The 15,935-nt window shown below is 44.9% G+C and overlaps 1 pseudogene; it reads left to right on the forward strand.

The window, feature by feature from the left end:
• The first annotated feature begins 240 nt into the window (after positions 1-240).
• On the forward strand, positions 241-360 carry LOC136659798 (5S ribosomal RNA; annotated as a pseudogene).
• The last annotated feature ends 15,575 nt before the right edge of the window (positions 361-15,935 follow it).

Below are 15,935 nucleotides of genomic sequence, written 5' to 3' on the forward strand. Positions count from 1 at the left end.
CATCTCAAGTATCACCAGTGGTGCAAGTGTTGAGGCCCTGCTTAAGAGCCAAACATGCATTTGGCAGGAGGTCTGGTCTAGAGGGTACAGCCTCCGTTTGCCTGAAGATAACATCTGAAGGTCGCCGGTTCGAGGCCACCGGCACCGTGAACGGCGAGACCTTGAAGCAGCTGACAAGTCCAGCCAAGTTATTCCACCAGCTCTTTGACCGCTGTCAGCCTGTGTGGGAGGAAAATGGAGGCCAGAAGCAACTGTTACCCTGCACATGCCTGATCTTGTCTGATCTTGGAAGCTAAGCAGGGTCAGGCCTGGTTAGTACTTAGATGGGAGACCGCTTGGGAATACCAGGTGCTGTAGGCCTATACCATAGTCTTTCGAGACTGAAGGTTGCCAACCAATGTGATACCAGATCATAAAAGATCCATCTGAAATGTTGTGGTTCTGGAAAGACAGAACCTTCTTCAATTGTAAAAATCCCTATTAGGATTTAGTATTGCCTGCCTATGTAAACCACCTTGAATTAAAGTCTGAGGAGAAATCTCACGACCAAGAAAGGCGGTATATAAATACCTGTATTATCATTATTATCATTATTATTATTATTATTATTATTATTATTAGTAGTAGTAGTAGTAGTAGTAGTAGTAGTAGTGGTTTCTTCAGACCTTTTCCCTCCCTAGAGTTCTCTGGCACCCACAGTGGATTTGGGGGTGCAACTCTATTATTCAAAAGCATTTTTTTTTTCTAAGAGTGGAATTTTGAGAATTTTTTTTTTTTTTTTTACTAATACCTTATATCAGCTGGTGAGTTGGTTCAGGAACTGGACTTGGACCTGGAAGAGCCAGATTAAAATCCCCACTCAGCCATGAAGCTTCCTGGGTGATCTTGAGCCAGTCACTTTCTCCCAGCCTCACCTGCCTCACCAGGATTGTTGTGAAGGCAAAAGAAGGGGACAAACCATGTATACCATCCTGAGCTCCTTGGAGGAAGGGCAGTATAACATGTTGTTGGCAACCTTCAGTCTCGAAAGACTATGGTATTGCGCTCTGAAAGGTGGTTCTGGAACAGGTATAACAATGTGAAAAATAAAATATAAACCAAACATCAAACTCACAGAAGAAGCCAAAAAATAGTGAACATTTTCTCAAAACTTGACAGAATATAGCTATTGACCTCGGCTATCTCATCTGCAGTCTGCGGCATGATTCCCAGTCAATATCATACCCAAGTATTAGCTGGGCCTGGGTCTGCTTAGGTTCTGAGATCAGATGGGATCAGGATTCTTCAAACCAGTGTGGTTTCCTGAGTAGTGAACCTCTTCATTTTGTTATGGCAAACCCCACCTTCTGCAATCACTGCAACACATCACACAGTGGAAAAGTGGGAATTGGCCAAAATAAACCTGTCCCATCCTTATCAAATAACACCCCAAATAGAACATCTGAGAACATAATAAACTGGAGAATCATTTTTAGATGTTGCAGGATTTTCTGAAAGTGATAATGCATTCCAAACAGAAAACCTTCCAGCTGCTATCTCGTGGGACCTATTCAGTGACATCAAAATGCAGAGCTGCTGCCACCCCTCAAGTCCCCGAGTGGAATTATGGACCTTTATGTGTGCTAATCCTGCAGATAGCCTGGCACACTCAAAAGCAGGAGTGTGAGTGCCGCAGCCATCTGACAGCGGTTTGGTGGCCTGTGTGACATGAAGAATGGCCTGTCTCCATCTAGTTAGCCAAGGGCAGGTTTCTGTGTATCATAACAAACTCCCCTTCTTCGGCAGATTCATCCAGCAGGCTAGGAACTCAATAGTCCCATGTCCGCCGGAGGTTCTTCATGAACAAGCAGAAGACAGCATAGGGGAGAGAGGGAAGGATGAACCAGTTCATTTCTTACAGCTAAAGAAAACAGTTGTCTTAAGGGTGAGATTAAAAATAGCAATATCCAGGCGAGATTTTTCTTGGTAATTAAAGAAAAAAAATAACAAAATGAACAAATGGTTTATAGAAAAGGAGAATCTCTGCTTCAGCCTTCCCCCTCCTCAGTCCTCTCCCCTTACATTGAGTTATATCATTTGTTTTCCCCTCCCTTCATCACCATGTGATGATGTCATCAACTATTCCCCGTTGCTTGACATTCCCACGTGAGATCCTTCGATGACCAAAGTCAGCATGGCTATTGCTCTTTTGAAGGGTGCCAGTTTTCTTAAAAAAAATAACCCTGTTTCTCCACCTGTTCCATTAAAAAAAATCAGGACACTAGGTAAATTTCAGTGTGTTTTAGGGCCACTGACGGGTCCTCCCCCCAACCACTGGGCCCTGGCCTGGTACCAGATTTGTTCCCATTTTCCAAAGTTTGGTTGTCTTGTGACATCACTAGGGCCCACTTCTGACATCTTAACTTTGGAGGTGCACCTGACCGTGTACCCCTATTTAGGTGTTGTTTGTGAGGTACCAGTTCTCCAGTTTTAATTGACTTGCATGCTTAATTTGCAGGTTGGATTCCTTGGTTTAGGACTTGAAGCTTCTTTCTTCAAATCCGAATATGAACCACCCCAGTCCATGTGTGTGGCCCTTTCTGCGTGCTTTTTCACACAGCATGAGTGTTAAAAGTCTTGCAATTTCAAGAGGTTTTTTTTTTTATCAAAAACCTTCCCAGTTTCTACTTCCCTATAATGAGAGACATCTCAAGTGGAATATCTGAATGGTGAGACTCACACACCCTTAAGAACATAAGAACAGCCCCACTGGATCAGGCCATAGGCCCATCTAGTCCAGCTTCCTGTATCTCACAGCGGCCCACCAAATGCCCCAGGGAGCACACCAGATAACAAGAGACCTGCATCCTGGTGCCCTCCCTTGCATCTGGCATTCTGACATAACCCATTTCTAAAATCAGGAGGTTGCGCATACACATCATGGCTTGTACCCCGTAATGGATTTTTCCTCCAGAAACTTGTCCAATCCCTTTTTAAAGGCGTGCAGGCTAGACGCCATCACCACATCCTGTGGCAAGGAGTTCCACAGATTAACTGCACACTGAGTAAAGAAATATTTTCTTTTGTCTGTCCTAACCCTTGTCTCATTTATGTACTTTTACTGCAGGAAACCTCATACAGTGCTCTTAGAGTTACAGAACTGCACTAACTGAGAAGCAAGAAAGGATATCCACCTTTCCAGGCAGGTATCTACTCAGTAGTGTGTGTGTGTGTGTGGGTGGGGGGGGCAAAATAGTAAGTACTACAGGCACCACAACACACTGTGTAAGCAGAATTGGAGAAGTAGGGATTAGCTCACTCTGGTCCAGTTTTGAGCTCCTGTCAAAATGTTATCTGAAAAGGCAGAAGAATTTCACTCTGTACTTCTTTCATATAGCTCAGAATGGCAGATGCAAGGGAGGGCACCAGGATGCAGGTGGCACCAACCAGAAAGTTCTCTTGAACCCAAGTCTAGTGGGCTTCCCAATGCAGTGCCCAGGTCTACCTGGCCAGTAGACCTGGCCTTCCAGCCAGCCTGATCTCCATCTTTCAGTCTCCACATGGCCAGCTGAGATGAAAATTTCTGGGACCCCTCCTTTGGCTCCTGGGGTTCTCTTTTTTTTATGCCAGACCCAGGTAAATTTACCCTCTTCACCCCCCTTTCGTGGGCCCTAGCTGAGGGATGGTGACCATGTGCAATTTGCACCTCTCTAGCCCTAGGCTTGGTCAGTACCAGTCAGGTGCCCACCAAATCCCAGGTCTCATGCAGGCAAAGGGTGCCCCCCCCACACACACCCAGAGGTAGTGGGTAGTGTTCTTCCATGAAGTTCAAGTTGGCATATATAGGGTTCCTAGGTGCTCTCCCACGGACAACCTAAACCAAATTTGATGTAACGTTAGCAGAGTTCTTATGTGCTAGGACCATGGTTGATGCTATCAAGTGGGGCAGGGGGAATATGGCTGTTCCATATTTCTGGCACGATGTTACGTCATCTCGAGTAGCACCAAATGCCATGATTAATCAACATGCATCAAACCATTTCCCCCTCAAGTCCACCGTTCTCTTTTTTCCCCCATAACTGCCATGTGTTCCTAATATTTTTGACTGAACCTTCCAGATGCATATTAAGCTCAAAGAAAGCTTTGGAAATCCAAAAGAGAACACATTAATAAATGAGGAATTAGATTGTCTACGACTAAGTCATGCCAGAGATGAATTCCTTTCACTGATACCATCTCTCGCAGACAAGGCACTTGGTTTAATAAAGGCATTTATTAAATACATAAAAGATTGGCAAATGGAGTTCTTGTCTTGCTGAACCACATTAGCTTCATCCTTACCTAACATTTGTTTTCTGGAGACGAAACAATGTTTGTGAAATCTCAAACATGTCATTGACTAAAGCGGCCACGGCTGATTCAATCAGACTTTAAATATTAAATTTTGTCATTTTCCAGCCCAGCCTCTGTGTTTAATCTACAAAGATATTGTTTTGTTTTTTTTAAATGTACAAAGATATCAAAGATTTTTTTTTTTTTGCTAACTCCAAAGTAACTGTTATTGAATCTCCAATGGGCTTGAAAAGAAGGAAAGGAAATCTACATAATATTTAATAAATCCTGCCCAAGATTTGTTTGAATACGTTTAAACTCTGTTCAAAATGAAAAGGAAATTTGTCAAGAAAGGAAAAAAAAATTTACCAAACACACACACACACAGAGGAAGAGTATCAGATGCAGTAAAATCCTATTAAACTGTCATGAGTGCTGTCAAATTCCATTCTCTCTCATTGCTGATTAGTAACGTATTTGTGCATAAACAACTGCTTGCGACAGTCCATCTTGCGACAGTGCTCCACTACCTACCTTCTCACTGCTGCTGTTACAGTAATTCAGCTGCTGACACTTTGAGTAGTGCTACATCCACTGAATTCACATGCATATCCACTGTCCCACGGTTTATCTAGGGTTGGGCCATTTCGCTGTGATGAGCTGACAGTTTGGCCTGAATTTGGGGAGGGTCCAGGAACAAAAGAAGGAATGAGCATTAATCCCCCTGTTTGTATTTTGATGAGTATGGGGGAAATTTCCAGGGTATGCAAATTACCAGACCTGCCTAAACCTCTGTTTGGATGGTGGTTGTTTGCCCCACAGTGTCCCCTTCTGAGAAGTATTGTGCTCAAAAACATCCACCAGTGGTAGAAGACATCTTTTCCCTTTCCAAAAAACACAATTACCTTCCAAGATGTTAACAAAATGGGGCGTCAAACATAAGGCCCGGGGGCTGGATGTGGCCCGCTTTTTATCTGGCCTTCAAGCTCTCAGCTGCAGAACAGTTCTAAGATAGCACTGCTGAAAGGGTGGCCTGCATAACAATTGGGTTCTCTCATATCTTGAAATACGATCATGATTTGCATATTTTCTCTTGCAAATGACAATTTGCAGCTAGTGAGTTCCTAAGTGAGAAAAAAGTGCTTATTTCTGGTTATGAGCTGTTTCATGACATCACTTCCTGCCTAATGACATCACCTCCAGCCCTCGGCAGGCATCATAAATGCTAGCTGGCCTGCTGCACAAAACGGGTTTGACACTTGTGGCTTTTCATGTGCCCTCAGACCATATTAGATTATCCCCATTTGATTAATTAAAAAGTATATGATTTTGGCTGGAATCCTATATGGATTTTCCTGGGAGTAAACCCCACTAAATACAACAGAACTTCCATCTGAGTAGACATGCCTAGGATTGCATTGTTTCTTTGGTCACCTTTGTGTTAGTATTGAATTGTAGAACTGTGTTCCAAACAACTGTGTTCCAAATCCCTAGCATGTATGCACTGCTGAAACAGAGACGCCTGTGTTGGCTCGGTCATGTCGTGAGAATGGATGATGGCCGGATCCTAAAGGATCTCCTCTATGGAGAACTCGTGCAAGGAAAGCGCCCTAGAGGTAGACCACAGCTGCGATACAAGGACATCTGCAAGAGGGATCTGAAGGCCTTAGGAGTGGACCTCAACAGGTGGGAAACCCTGGCCTCTGAGCGGCCCGCTTGGAGGCAGGCTGTGCAGCATGGCCTTTCCCAGTTTGAAGAGACACTTGGCCAACAGTCTGAGGCAAAGAGGCAAAGAAGGAAGGCCCATAGCCAGGGAGACAGACCAGGGACAGACTGCACTTGCTCCCGGTGTGGAAGGGATTTTCACTCCCGAATTGGCCTTTTCAGCCACACTAGACACTGTTCCAGAACCACCTTTCAGAGTGTGATACCATAGTCTTTCGAGACTGACGGTTGCCAACATGAATTGTAGACTTCTTTGAATGTCTTGGCAGGAAGGTGGTATGTAAATACAATAAGTAATAATGACACCAAGCAGGTTCAATAAGATCATAAAATAAAACACAAGTAGAACATTAATTACATGTTTGCAGTCTTAAACAGATCCTGATCATCTTTGCAAATTAGGCTTGTATCACAAAGGGGAGGTCCCTTTGGAGGGTGACTTCCTGGTTGCAACTGAAACCCAGTCCATGCACATGCACTTGAAAACTAAGAAAAAATGCCAGAGGAACCTCCCCCTTGAAAACACAAGCTGGGTGATGCATGGAGAAAGCTCCTCGTTCTTCCATTCCTCTCCCAGTAAATCACTGCCACTCATTTACCAGGCTTCATGAAACACAGTGTCTGGGTCTGTACAGACTACTCGGAACGAGACAAATAGGTACCATCGTGGCAACCTGGAAGCATCAAGTCATCCTTATCACAGTTAATCTCTGGAGTCAGTTAATCATACTGGTCCTTTCCGTTATTAAGGTCCTTTTTAATTTAGAGCACTAGTGTGCAGTAATTAGCCTGAACCAGGTCATTGATTCGAGAGAATATACACTCCAAGTACTTCCATCCATCTTGCGTACTTATGCATGGGACAGACAGCCTCTAGCCTTCTATCTTCCCTCTCATCTCAAGTTCACTACGGAATCAAGAAAGGTTAATGCCAGAATGTTTCCAAGAGGGTCTTGTCAGCTGTATCAGGCAGGGAAATCAGGACACCAAGGTAGGGCCAAATCCCATCTTCTCATTCATGACCGTAAGATCACATTGTTTGCCTAAGAGAAGAGGATCAGATCCATCTCTGCATGGCAGCTACCCTCCAGTGGACTCTTTATGAGCGTCTCCGTTATCATGTGGGTTGTGTAATCAGTTTTACTTTCTGTCGGATTCCTCCTGTCCCCGAAGAGGAGCTGTAATGTTCTGTCACAGCCCGCCATGGTGGAAATGACAGTCATGTCACCAATGATGTATGGGATCTTTCACAAGCTGGAGTGCGTTAAACAAAGAGGGCTCTTGGGTATTCAGCAAAGGGCAAATATTTGCAACACACAGGAAGCCAATGCAACCTTACTAACACCTTTTGCCTGTTTCAAGCGGCTGCTTTCTCAACTTCCCAATTATCAGGGACTGTTGGGACTGGAGATTCACGGATTCACGGATTCACTGCCCTATGTAGTGAGGCACCTGGGAGAAGTGCTATGCAAGTAGAAAGGGTTCCTTGACTTTGGAATGATGGGAATCAGCCCATGTGGGCTGATAATGGTCTCCCCCCTGATCAGGAAGGACAATGAAGGCTGCCCTGTTTAGGGTCAGACTTTGTTTCGGCAACGACTGTGTTTGCTATAGCGAATGCCGATGCAAAATGTATATTCTTTCTTTCTTTCTTTCTTTCTTTCTTTCTTTCTTTCTTTCTTTCTTTCTTTCTTTCTTTCTTTCTTTCTTTCTTTTGGTAGACGGAGAAAAAATATGGAAAACACTTTCTCAAAGAAATATTCAGGTTTTGTGACTCCTCCATCGGCTTTGCTCCTTCCATATGTGCCTGTATGGGGGAGGGGCAGAGAAACATGTCCATTAATTACCTAGACCAGAGCTTTCCAAACCTGGGTCTGGGGGTTGGATCTGGGGTTTGGGGAAAGCCCTTCGTGAAAGCTTACCGTTCTGCCTCTGTGCTGCGTGTATTCTGAGTAGATCTGGGCACCAGGATGCTCTGGGCAGTCATGTCTGCCCAGATGTCCCATTGCACAGCTTTCTGGGACACCGGGCAACAGCTGCAACTGCCCAGAATGTCCTGGTGCCCAGATCTACTCAGAATATATGCAGCATGGAGGTGAAACAATAAGCTCGGGTCTGAACAGGGACTGCTTTTTTGACAGACAGCTGTTGTGACAATGTGTAACACAGACAATGTGTAACATGCTTCTGGTTTTACCTTTTGCATGACTTTTTGTTTCCCATTAACAGCAGCCTTCTCTGAGGTTTTTCATTCTTGAAACCTTCATTTTTGATTCTCCTTAGAGTGAGACATCCTGGGAAAACCAAAGTTTCACAAGCCCCATAAGTATTGCCCTCCTTCCCAAGAAAATTACCCCCAAGAAATAACAGAAAAGGTCACCCCAAATACTTGAGCAATTTTTTTCTCTCTCAAAGATACAGAAAATGGTTGAGGAATGGTGTGTCTCTCTGCAGGGGTTGGGAGTGGGTGGGTTGGATTAGCATTGATTCAAACTAAAATACTGTTTATCACTTATCCAGTTAAGAGAAAATTATTACCTATAGAAAGGCAAAATGTGCAATGGCCATGTAGAAATCAAGTGCCACGTTTATGGAAGGCAAAATGTGCAATGGCCATGTAGAAATCAAGTGCCACGTTTATGGAAATGCATACCTAACTGCAACAGTGCATGAGTGCATGAATGTTTAAAGACCCCGTTTGGTCTTTATTTGATAGAAAGAAAACATTTGGTTTATGCCCCCTTGTTGTGTCATGTAGAATTCTATTGCTGCAGTTAGGAGTTTGATGCTTGTGATGACCTTGTGGGTTAAACAATAAGCGCATTACGAAATGGGCACTGAGGTAATCAGCTGATTGCCCATTAACTGGACTGTTGAGGCCGCCAGTGAGAGATTGCCCCATCTGATCAATCAGCTAACTCATGCTCTCCTTGCAAATGATGTTGTTCTGTGCAGGTTCAGATGACAGCAGTACTGATGGCGACAACTGCCTGATGCAGATGGAGGCATGACCTCCAGATTCCCTCCCCACCCACACCTGGCCATCTTCATCTCTTCCATCAATTGAACCTGCAAACTCATAAGCCTCGTTCAGTCAACCAAAGTGCACAGTAGTCAAAATGTAGAGAGGGAGTTTTGGAATTGTGCCAAATGGTCCTACTCTGACCTTCCTGCGCAGACCTACACTATTCTGGATGGAGCCCACACTTTTACAAACCATGGCTTTTCTTGCAAAAAAAACAAAACAAAACATGGGAATTGTAATTCAGTGAAGATTGCTCCCCAAAAATACTTTTGGTATTCCCAGACTCCTGGGCTGTCCACTTTTAGAGACATGATACAGGATTATATGAGCCTTCAGTCCGATCCTGAAAGTTTGTTCTTGTGTTCCTATTACCCATTCCAGAAATAAGACAAGCTGTTGCATTCTCAACCCTTTAACATTTCTGAACTGTCTTCAGGTGAAACCCCACATATAGTTACAGTAGTTCAGAGGATCCATTACAAGGGAATGCAAAATAGCAGCCAGGTCCTTTGTAAAAGCAGCACAGCTGACGAACTGCACTCCTAGCTACAGCTGAAATGTCTCTTTTCAGTTTTACGTCTAGGTAACTCCTGATCTAAGGTGTAGCATCCTCAAACACTATGTGATTGGAGTTTTGACAAGGAGAAAAGCTTCTGAGGTCTTTAGCTTCTGTCCCAGTGATTGAGGGCTGGGCCATGACACTTGGAAATCCAATAATTGCAAACGAGCTTGAACCATTGTGTTTGGAAAGGTAGCTATTTACATATTTCCTCCTAGTCTCTTCCAGCTCACTGCTTACTCATTTAGGTGCCATATGACTTAGGCATGAGCAGACCAAAAAAGGAAACAAAACAAACAAAACCCACACAGAACACTAAACCAATTTTGTCAGGTTTCTGGAACCAACCTTGATTCAATTCCAATCAGAAACTGACTTCAATGTGTAAATTGTATACAAGACAGCTGATCCAATAATGCCTTTTACTGAACAAACAAATCAGTTATAAAATGTAGGACCTTTGGGTCAGAAATAGTCATTCTTTGGGTGCTGGCAAGTCTATAAGCACAGTTGAGCAAAAGTCCCTTTTTATAGTGAACTTGTCAAAACTAGATCATAGGCAGCTGGGCACGTGGCATGCTGAAGGGGGTGCAGGGATTGGCACCCACTTCATAATAGTGCTGAGCTGAGAGGGGAAGTCCTCAGTCCTCAGCGCTCAGTGCTTCTGAGAGGGGAAAGGGGGGAAAGAGGGGACCCCCCACTGCTCCACAGGGAAGTAGCATTCTCAGTATCATGAATCCAGAGTGATCCTCACCTCTGGCCCTCGTGGGCCTTCCGGCGGAGCCCTGACAGTTGATGGACTTTGCCACAGCCTGAATGGGACTCTTGCCTGGAACATGGAGAGGAGGCACCCTGCAGGATCAGGGCCTGTGAAGGGAGCAACACTTAACTCCAGGGCAAGGGCAGGAAGGGACAGGGCGGAGACCAGAGGTGCTTGTGTATACAGGTTCCCTAGCAGCCCACAAGGAGCTCAGTAAAAGGTAGGTACCCAACCTGTGAGGGTGGCTGCCTCTGGTCCTTGGAAAGGGAAGGAAGGAGGAGGAAGCCGGAGGTGGGGTTAACCCCTCCCTGGCGAGATCTGAGGCTGCCTGAGTTCCTCTTTGCATTCCTGAGCACGGCCCTCAGTCTCCATCCTGGATGCCTCTCCCTTGCTGTCAGCAATGCCCTCGATCGAGCGGCCAGTGCCAACGCCCCGGTAGCTCAGACTGTACACTATGCAATGTGCTTTATAAACCAGATTGTGTTTCCTACAACCCAGCAGGACTTAGTTTGAGCCAAGGCCCCTGAGACTATTTTCATGGTCAGTTTCTGAGCCTTGAACATACAAGGTTCATAACAAAAAGTGCTTGGAACAAGCACAGAGTGCTCTCTCTCTCTCTCTCTCTCTCTCTCTCTCTCTCTCTCTCTCTCTCTCTCATGTGATTATTCTTTCATGCAGTTATCTTCTCATGGAGTCACCATGATTCCTAGAATGAGGATTGGCACCATTTTTTTTTGGGGGGGGGGGAGGGAGGGAAGCAAAATACAGTCAACACGACAATTACACTTGCAATTAATAACCTGATTGTAACGGGAAAATCTGTAATTCAAATCCCACTCTGGTACATTGATGCCTAGCTCTATTATCTCAATCCATTTTTTTTCAAAGCACTGCCTATTAAGGAAAAGGGAGGGGGTTGGTTGGAAGCAAGTTCAATGATAAAAAAGAGTTTGGCTGGTGGGAAAAAGACACCAGCACACAAATAGGATTAGCTAGTGTGAAAATTCATTGACGACGATGCAATTGACGCAGGGTTCTTAAGCTGAAGCGCTAGCGCTCTCATATATTCAGGATTCCTCCACTTTATCTCCAACCAGAAGAAAGTCACGCTTGCTTTCCCACCATCCTGGATTTTCTGTAGTCAATCTTAACTAGCGATGTCTCTGAAATCCCCAATTACTTTGTAAACCAACATCCTTTACTGACATTTGAACTGGGCTGTGGGCATGAGTCTGGTCAAGCTCAGAAGTCAAAGTGCTTAAACAGAGAAAGTCTTGGAGGAAGACTTGTTTTTCCTGGAATAAGTATTGCTCCATCCGTAATACAGTAACGGATTGCCTAGCCCACTAGACCCAACCGGTTGGAGCAAGATTTGAATGGGGAACTTCTCAGCACGCACAAGTAGCTACTACATTTCATCAGCCCTTCTTGGTTTCTACCAGGAATGGGCACTCAATTTGGGTTGACTCGAGTCATGGTAAGAGGCTGTTTTGACAACTCGAATTGTATCAAGTTGTATCATGGACATCACTGACCCCAAGTCGGCTCGCAACTTGGGATCAATGACTCGAAAAAAACAACTCTGGACTCGAAATGACTTGAGCCTCTATCTCTTTAGTGTGCGCTTGCTTACTTAAACATCTTCCCTTTTTCTGTGCATTTTTGCTCAAGGACTTGCGACTCATGACTCAAAATGATTTACAGGAGAATCCTATACATGTCTACTCAGAAGTAAGTCCTATTGTGTTCAATGAGGCTTACTTCCAGGAAAGTGTGCATAGGATTCACGACTCTTTCTTCAAGTCATGTTGTGATGTGTGCATGCTATGACTCCCAAATTTGAGTTGAGTTGCAGGGTTGATGACTCATGACTAGCAACTTGAGTTTAGTGATTTGATACATCCCTGGTTTTTACTCAGAGGCTGCCTTCTGACATGAAACCACAGAAGGGTGATGATCAGAAACGTAGAGCTATGCTACTCAAAGCAGTGGTATGCGGACTGATCTGGGTCTGTGAGCCATCGACTACCGGTTTGTGGCAAATTTCCAGAAAAGACACAATTGTATAGTATGGCACAGATAAGGTACCCATCCCTGGTGTGTTAGAAAGAAAAATGGTTGCTGCACCACATCAGATAGTTTGAGAAGCTCTGATGCAGAGAACAGAGAAGATGAGTCCCACTCCACAATAGCATTAAATTACATGCATTAAGTGAGCAAGAAATGTTCTTTTCTTAGTGAAATGTATTGCTACCCTTCAGCACATCTAAAATGCAACATGATAAAAAAAAATGTCCTTGACTTGAGCACAATGCATTTCTCATCATTGTGGAACATGGAAGTCACTTTAGTGCTTTGTTCTCAGGGTTACCTTCTCTGCAGAGGCATGAATAGAAGCTCACAGGCAGTGTCTCCCTGAGAGACACATTGTTCTTTGGGTAACTAACAACTCCAGCAAATACATCCAGTGTCTTTCTCTTCGTGTGACTGAATGGCAAACTAGCCTTCCTCTAGTGCAGTGATTTTCAACCTTTTTCATCTCATGGCACACTGACAAGGTACTCAAATTGTCAAGGCACACCATCAGTTTTTTTGACAATTGACAAGGTACACCATGCTGTTGGTGGGAGGCTCAAATCCCCCAGTGGCCCTAGTAATAAATGACCCTCCACCAGACTCCCTGCAGACCATTCGCGGCATGCCAGTGTGCCACGGCACAGTGGTTGAAAATGGCTGCTCTAGTGCAAAAGGAGGAAGAGGGCTGGGTGCTGGTGGCTTAAGAGCCCTCTGAGACGGCCCAGCTCCAGCCCTTCTCCAATCCCCCCACAGGGGAGGAGACTCTCATGTTCAGGCTGGGCCAAATAGACCCCAATCCCTCTGCCAAACTTGAGTGATCGGCATACTTGGCCTTAAAGCAGATGCTTGCCTCCTCCTTTACTATAGTCTGGCCAAGCCCTGTGCCTAATGTCACCCCGGCCATTGGACATCCCCAGTGCCCCCCGTTTGCTCAGCTGTGGAATATTTTATTGGTATGGTATTTGTAGCCCCTTTCACGACCTTGATGCACGCATCTTTTTAGATTGTGAGCCCTTTTGGGACAGGGAGCCATTCATTATTTGATTTTTCTCTGTAAACCGCTTTGTGAACTTTTTGGTTGAAAAGCGGTATATAAATACTGTTGTTGTTGTTATCTGTAGGAATGGTTTATCCCTGTCACAGATTGCCATTCATCTGCCCCCTCCCCCCCCCAAAAAAAAAATATAGCTACAAACTTCTAAATTTTTGCCATCGGTTATAGGCCGTTCGGCAGAAGTGAAATTCATCAACAAGACTGGCATCCATAAATCAGTAGCGATGCACTTTCCAGATTCACAACTTGTATTTACACTCATGTTTGTCATTTTTCTTTAACATGCCCCAGACGTACTTTCAGCCATCCTGCAAATTAGAGATCACGGTCTGCCCCTTTCTTTCTCTACCAGTACATTCCTGCCATTGAATGGAGATCTTTATCATGAGTAATTACAACTGGTCCTGGGTAATCATCCGTGCCACGGTACATTGAGCTCATCTGTGTGAAACAGAGACACCCCTCATTTCCCTCCCTTTGTCATATGCTTTGTTAAAAAACACCTTGACAGTGTACAGTGAATAATTCAGGTGTGTTCATTACAACCCCTGGCAGATGATCAGAGATAGCAGAGGTGAAAATGCAATAAGATTTATCTTCCCGTGGCATCTTTCATATACGGTATCAGTCAGTGGGAAGGTCAGTTGACCTAGGGGCTAGACTGGTAACTCTCAAGCTAGATGCTGAGGCAAAGCAATGCACCCAGTTCGGGAGGCCCGTGCGTCACCCCTCTGATAGACTTCGTCACATGCAGTGCGCGCAGGTGATGCACCATTTCCCCACTCCATTGGTGTTTTTTTTTGGGGGGGGGCAATAACTTTTGATAGAATAGAGATATTTCAACGTGGTTTGTTTCATTGCATTCTACATGAAAACACACATCGATTGATATATAACATGATGGTATTATTAAAAAATATCAAGATTTTAAAAATCTTGGTCAGTAGTAGTATCACACACCCCCTGTGTGCATCACTCGGTGCGACCCACACACCCTGCAATCCCCTAGCAATACCACTGGTTATACAGTGGGCTATATAACGCCAGGGGATTACAAGGTGAATTTGATGGGCGCTCAGTGCATGCTGAGCTGCAACGTGTCTAGGTCAGATGGGGAAAGCTTGGAAGAGGAAGAAAAAGAATGGGAGCAGAGAGAGGAGGTTTATCTATCTTGGATGCCTGATGGCACAGAGCTTCTTGGGCTGCTGAATGGGATGGAGGTGCTTGACATTACACCAGCAGTATTTCTGCGTGCGCCATAAGAGGCAAGTAATATAATCACACTGGGGTAATCTATCACATTTACAGTGGCTCGTGGCCCAATTCAGTGGAGTGGCAGAATTCCTTGATCTTCCTGTTGTGTCTCTGTGTGAATCAGTGATCTGAACTTGCCTGCTTCCATTTATAAACCCTCTAAATTGGCCACATCTAAATAACAAGAATTAGGCCTGTTGCATTTCCCTGCCTGGCGAATGTAATCCAACCAGAGGCAGATGCAGTGTTTGTGTTGGGGGGGGGGGGTGAGCACTACTTTAACTCCAGAGCCCAGGTCAACCAGGCAGGTAGACCTGGCTCCTGGTTGAACTTTGGCCTCTGTGGTTGAGGTTTGCTGGGCCGGTAGACCTGAGCTCCTGCCTGGACTTGGAGCCCAGATCTACCTGCCAGTTGAATCTAGGCTCCTGGCTGAACTTTGGCCTCTGTGGTCGAGGTTTTCTGGGCAGTTAGACCTGGTTCCCACTTGAACTTGGAGCCCAGACGATCTACCTGCTGAGTGGACCTGGGCTCCCATTCAAACTCGGTTCTGTTAGCCAGGCGCAATCTTGCTGCCGATGCCCTGCCCGGTGGGCATTCTCCTGGTGTCCAACTTCGCTCTCCATCCCAGCAGGCACCCTTCCCCATTGGCACAACAGTTGGATCTACCCCTGGATCCAGTTCCTTGATGCCAGGGTAACAAACGACACCTGTTATGAACTGTACTTCTTTCACAGAGTCAATAAATTTCTTCCACAGGGAATTGGAAAAAAGTCATTATGGGTTGGCAGGGGAAAAAATGGTTGTCTGAATCCACTTGTAGATAATTCTCTGGACTGAAGTTTTCCCAAGTAGGGTTAATATGCAGCGGAGATATTCCGTTGCTTGGAAACTAGTTTCTAATGGTGAAGTTATTAATGCCTTTTTTCCCCCCAGTTTGCTCTTGTGAACCTTTGTGAAGATAGTTTTTTTTGCCTTCTGTCTTAATTAACAGCCACCTACCAAAAATAAATGTAAGAGCTCAGTAAAGAGCAGAGGGCACTTTTGTTCATCCTTGCTGTATCTCCTCACTCACCCGCCTGGGAATCTGAGGCTTCTTGAATGGCCCCTGCATTTTGGATTTCCTCCAGCAGCCACCAGGCTGTTGTTTACTCCACAAGAAAGATAAATTTCT

This window comes from Tiliqua scincoides, chromosome 8 (genome assembly GCF_035046505.1).
Source record: "Tiliqua scincoides isolate rTilSci1 chromosome 8, rTilSci1.hap2, whole genome shotgun sequence".
Classification (NCBI taxonomy): Eukaryota; Metazoa; Chordata; class Lepidosauria; order Squamata; family Scincidae; genus Tiliqua; species Tiliqua scincoides.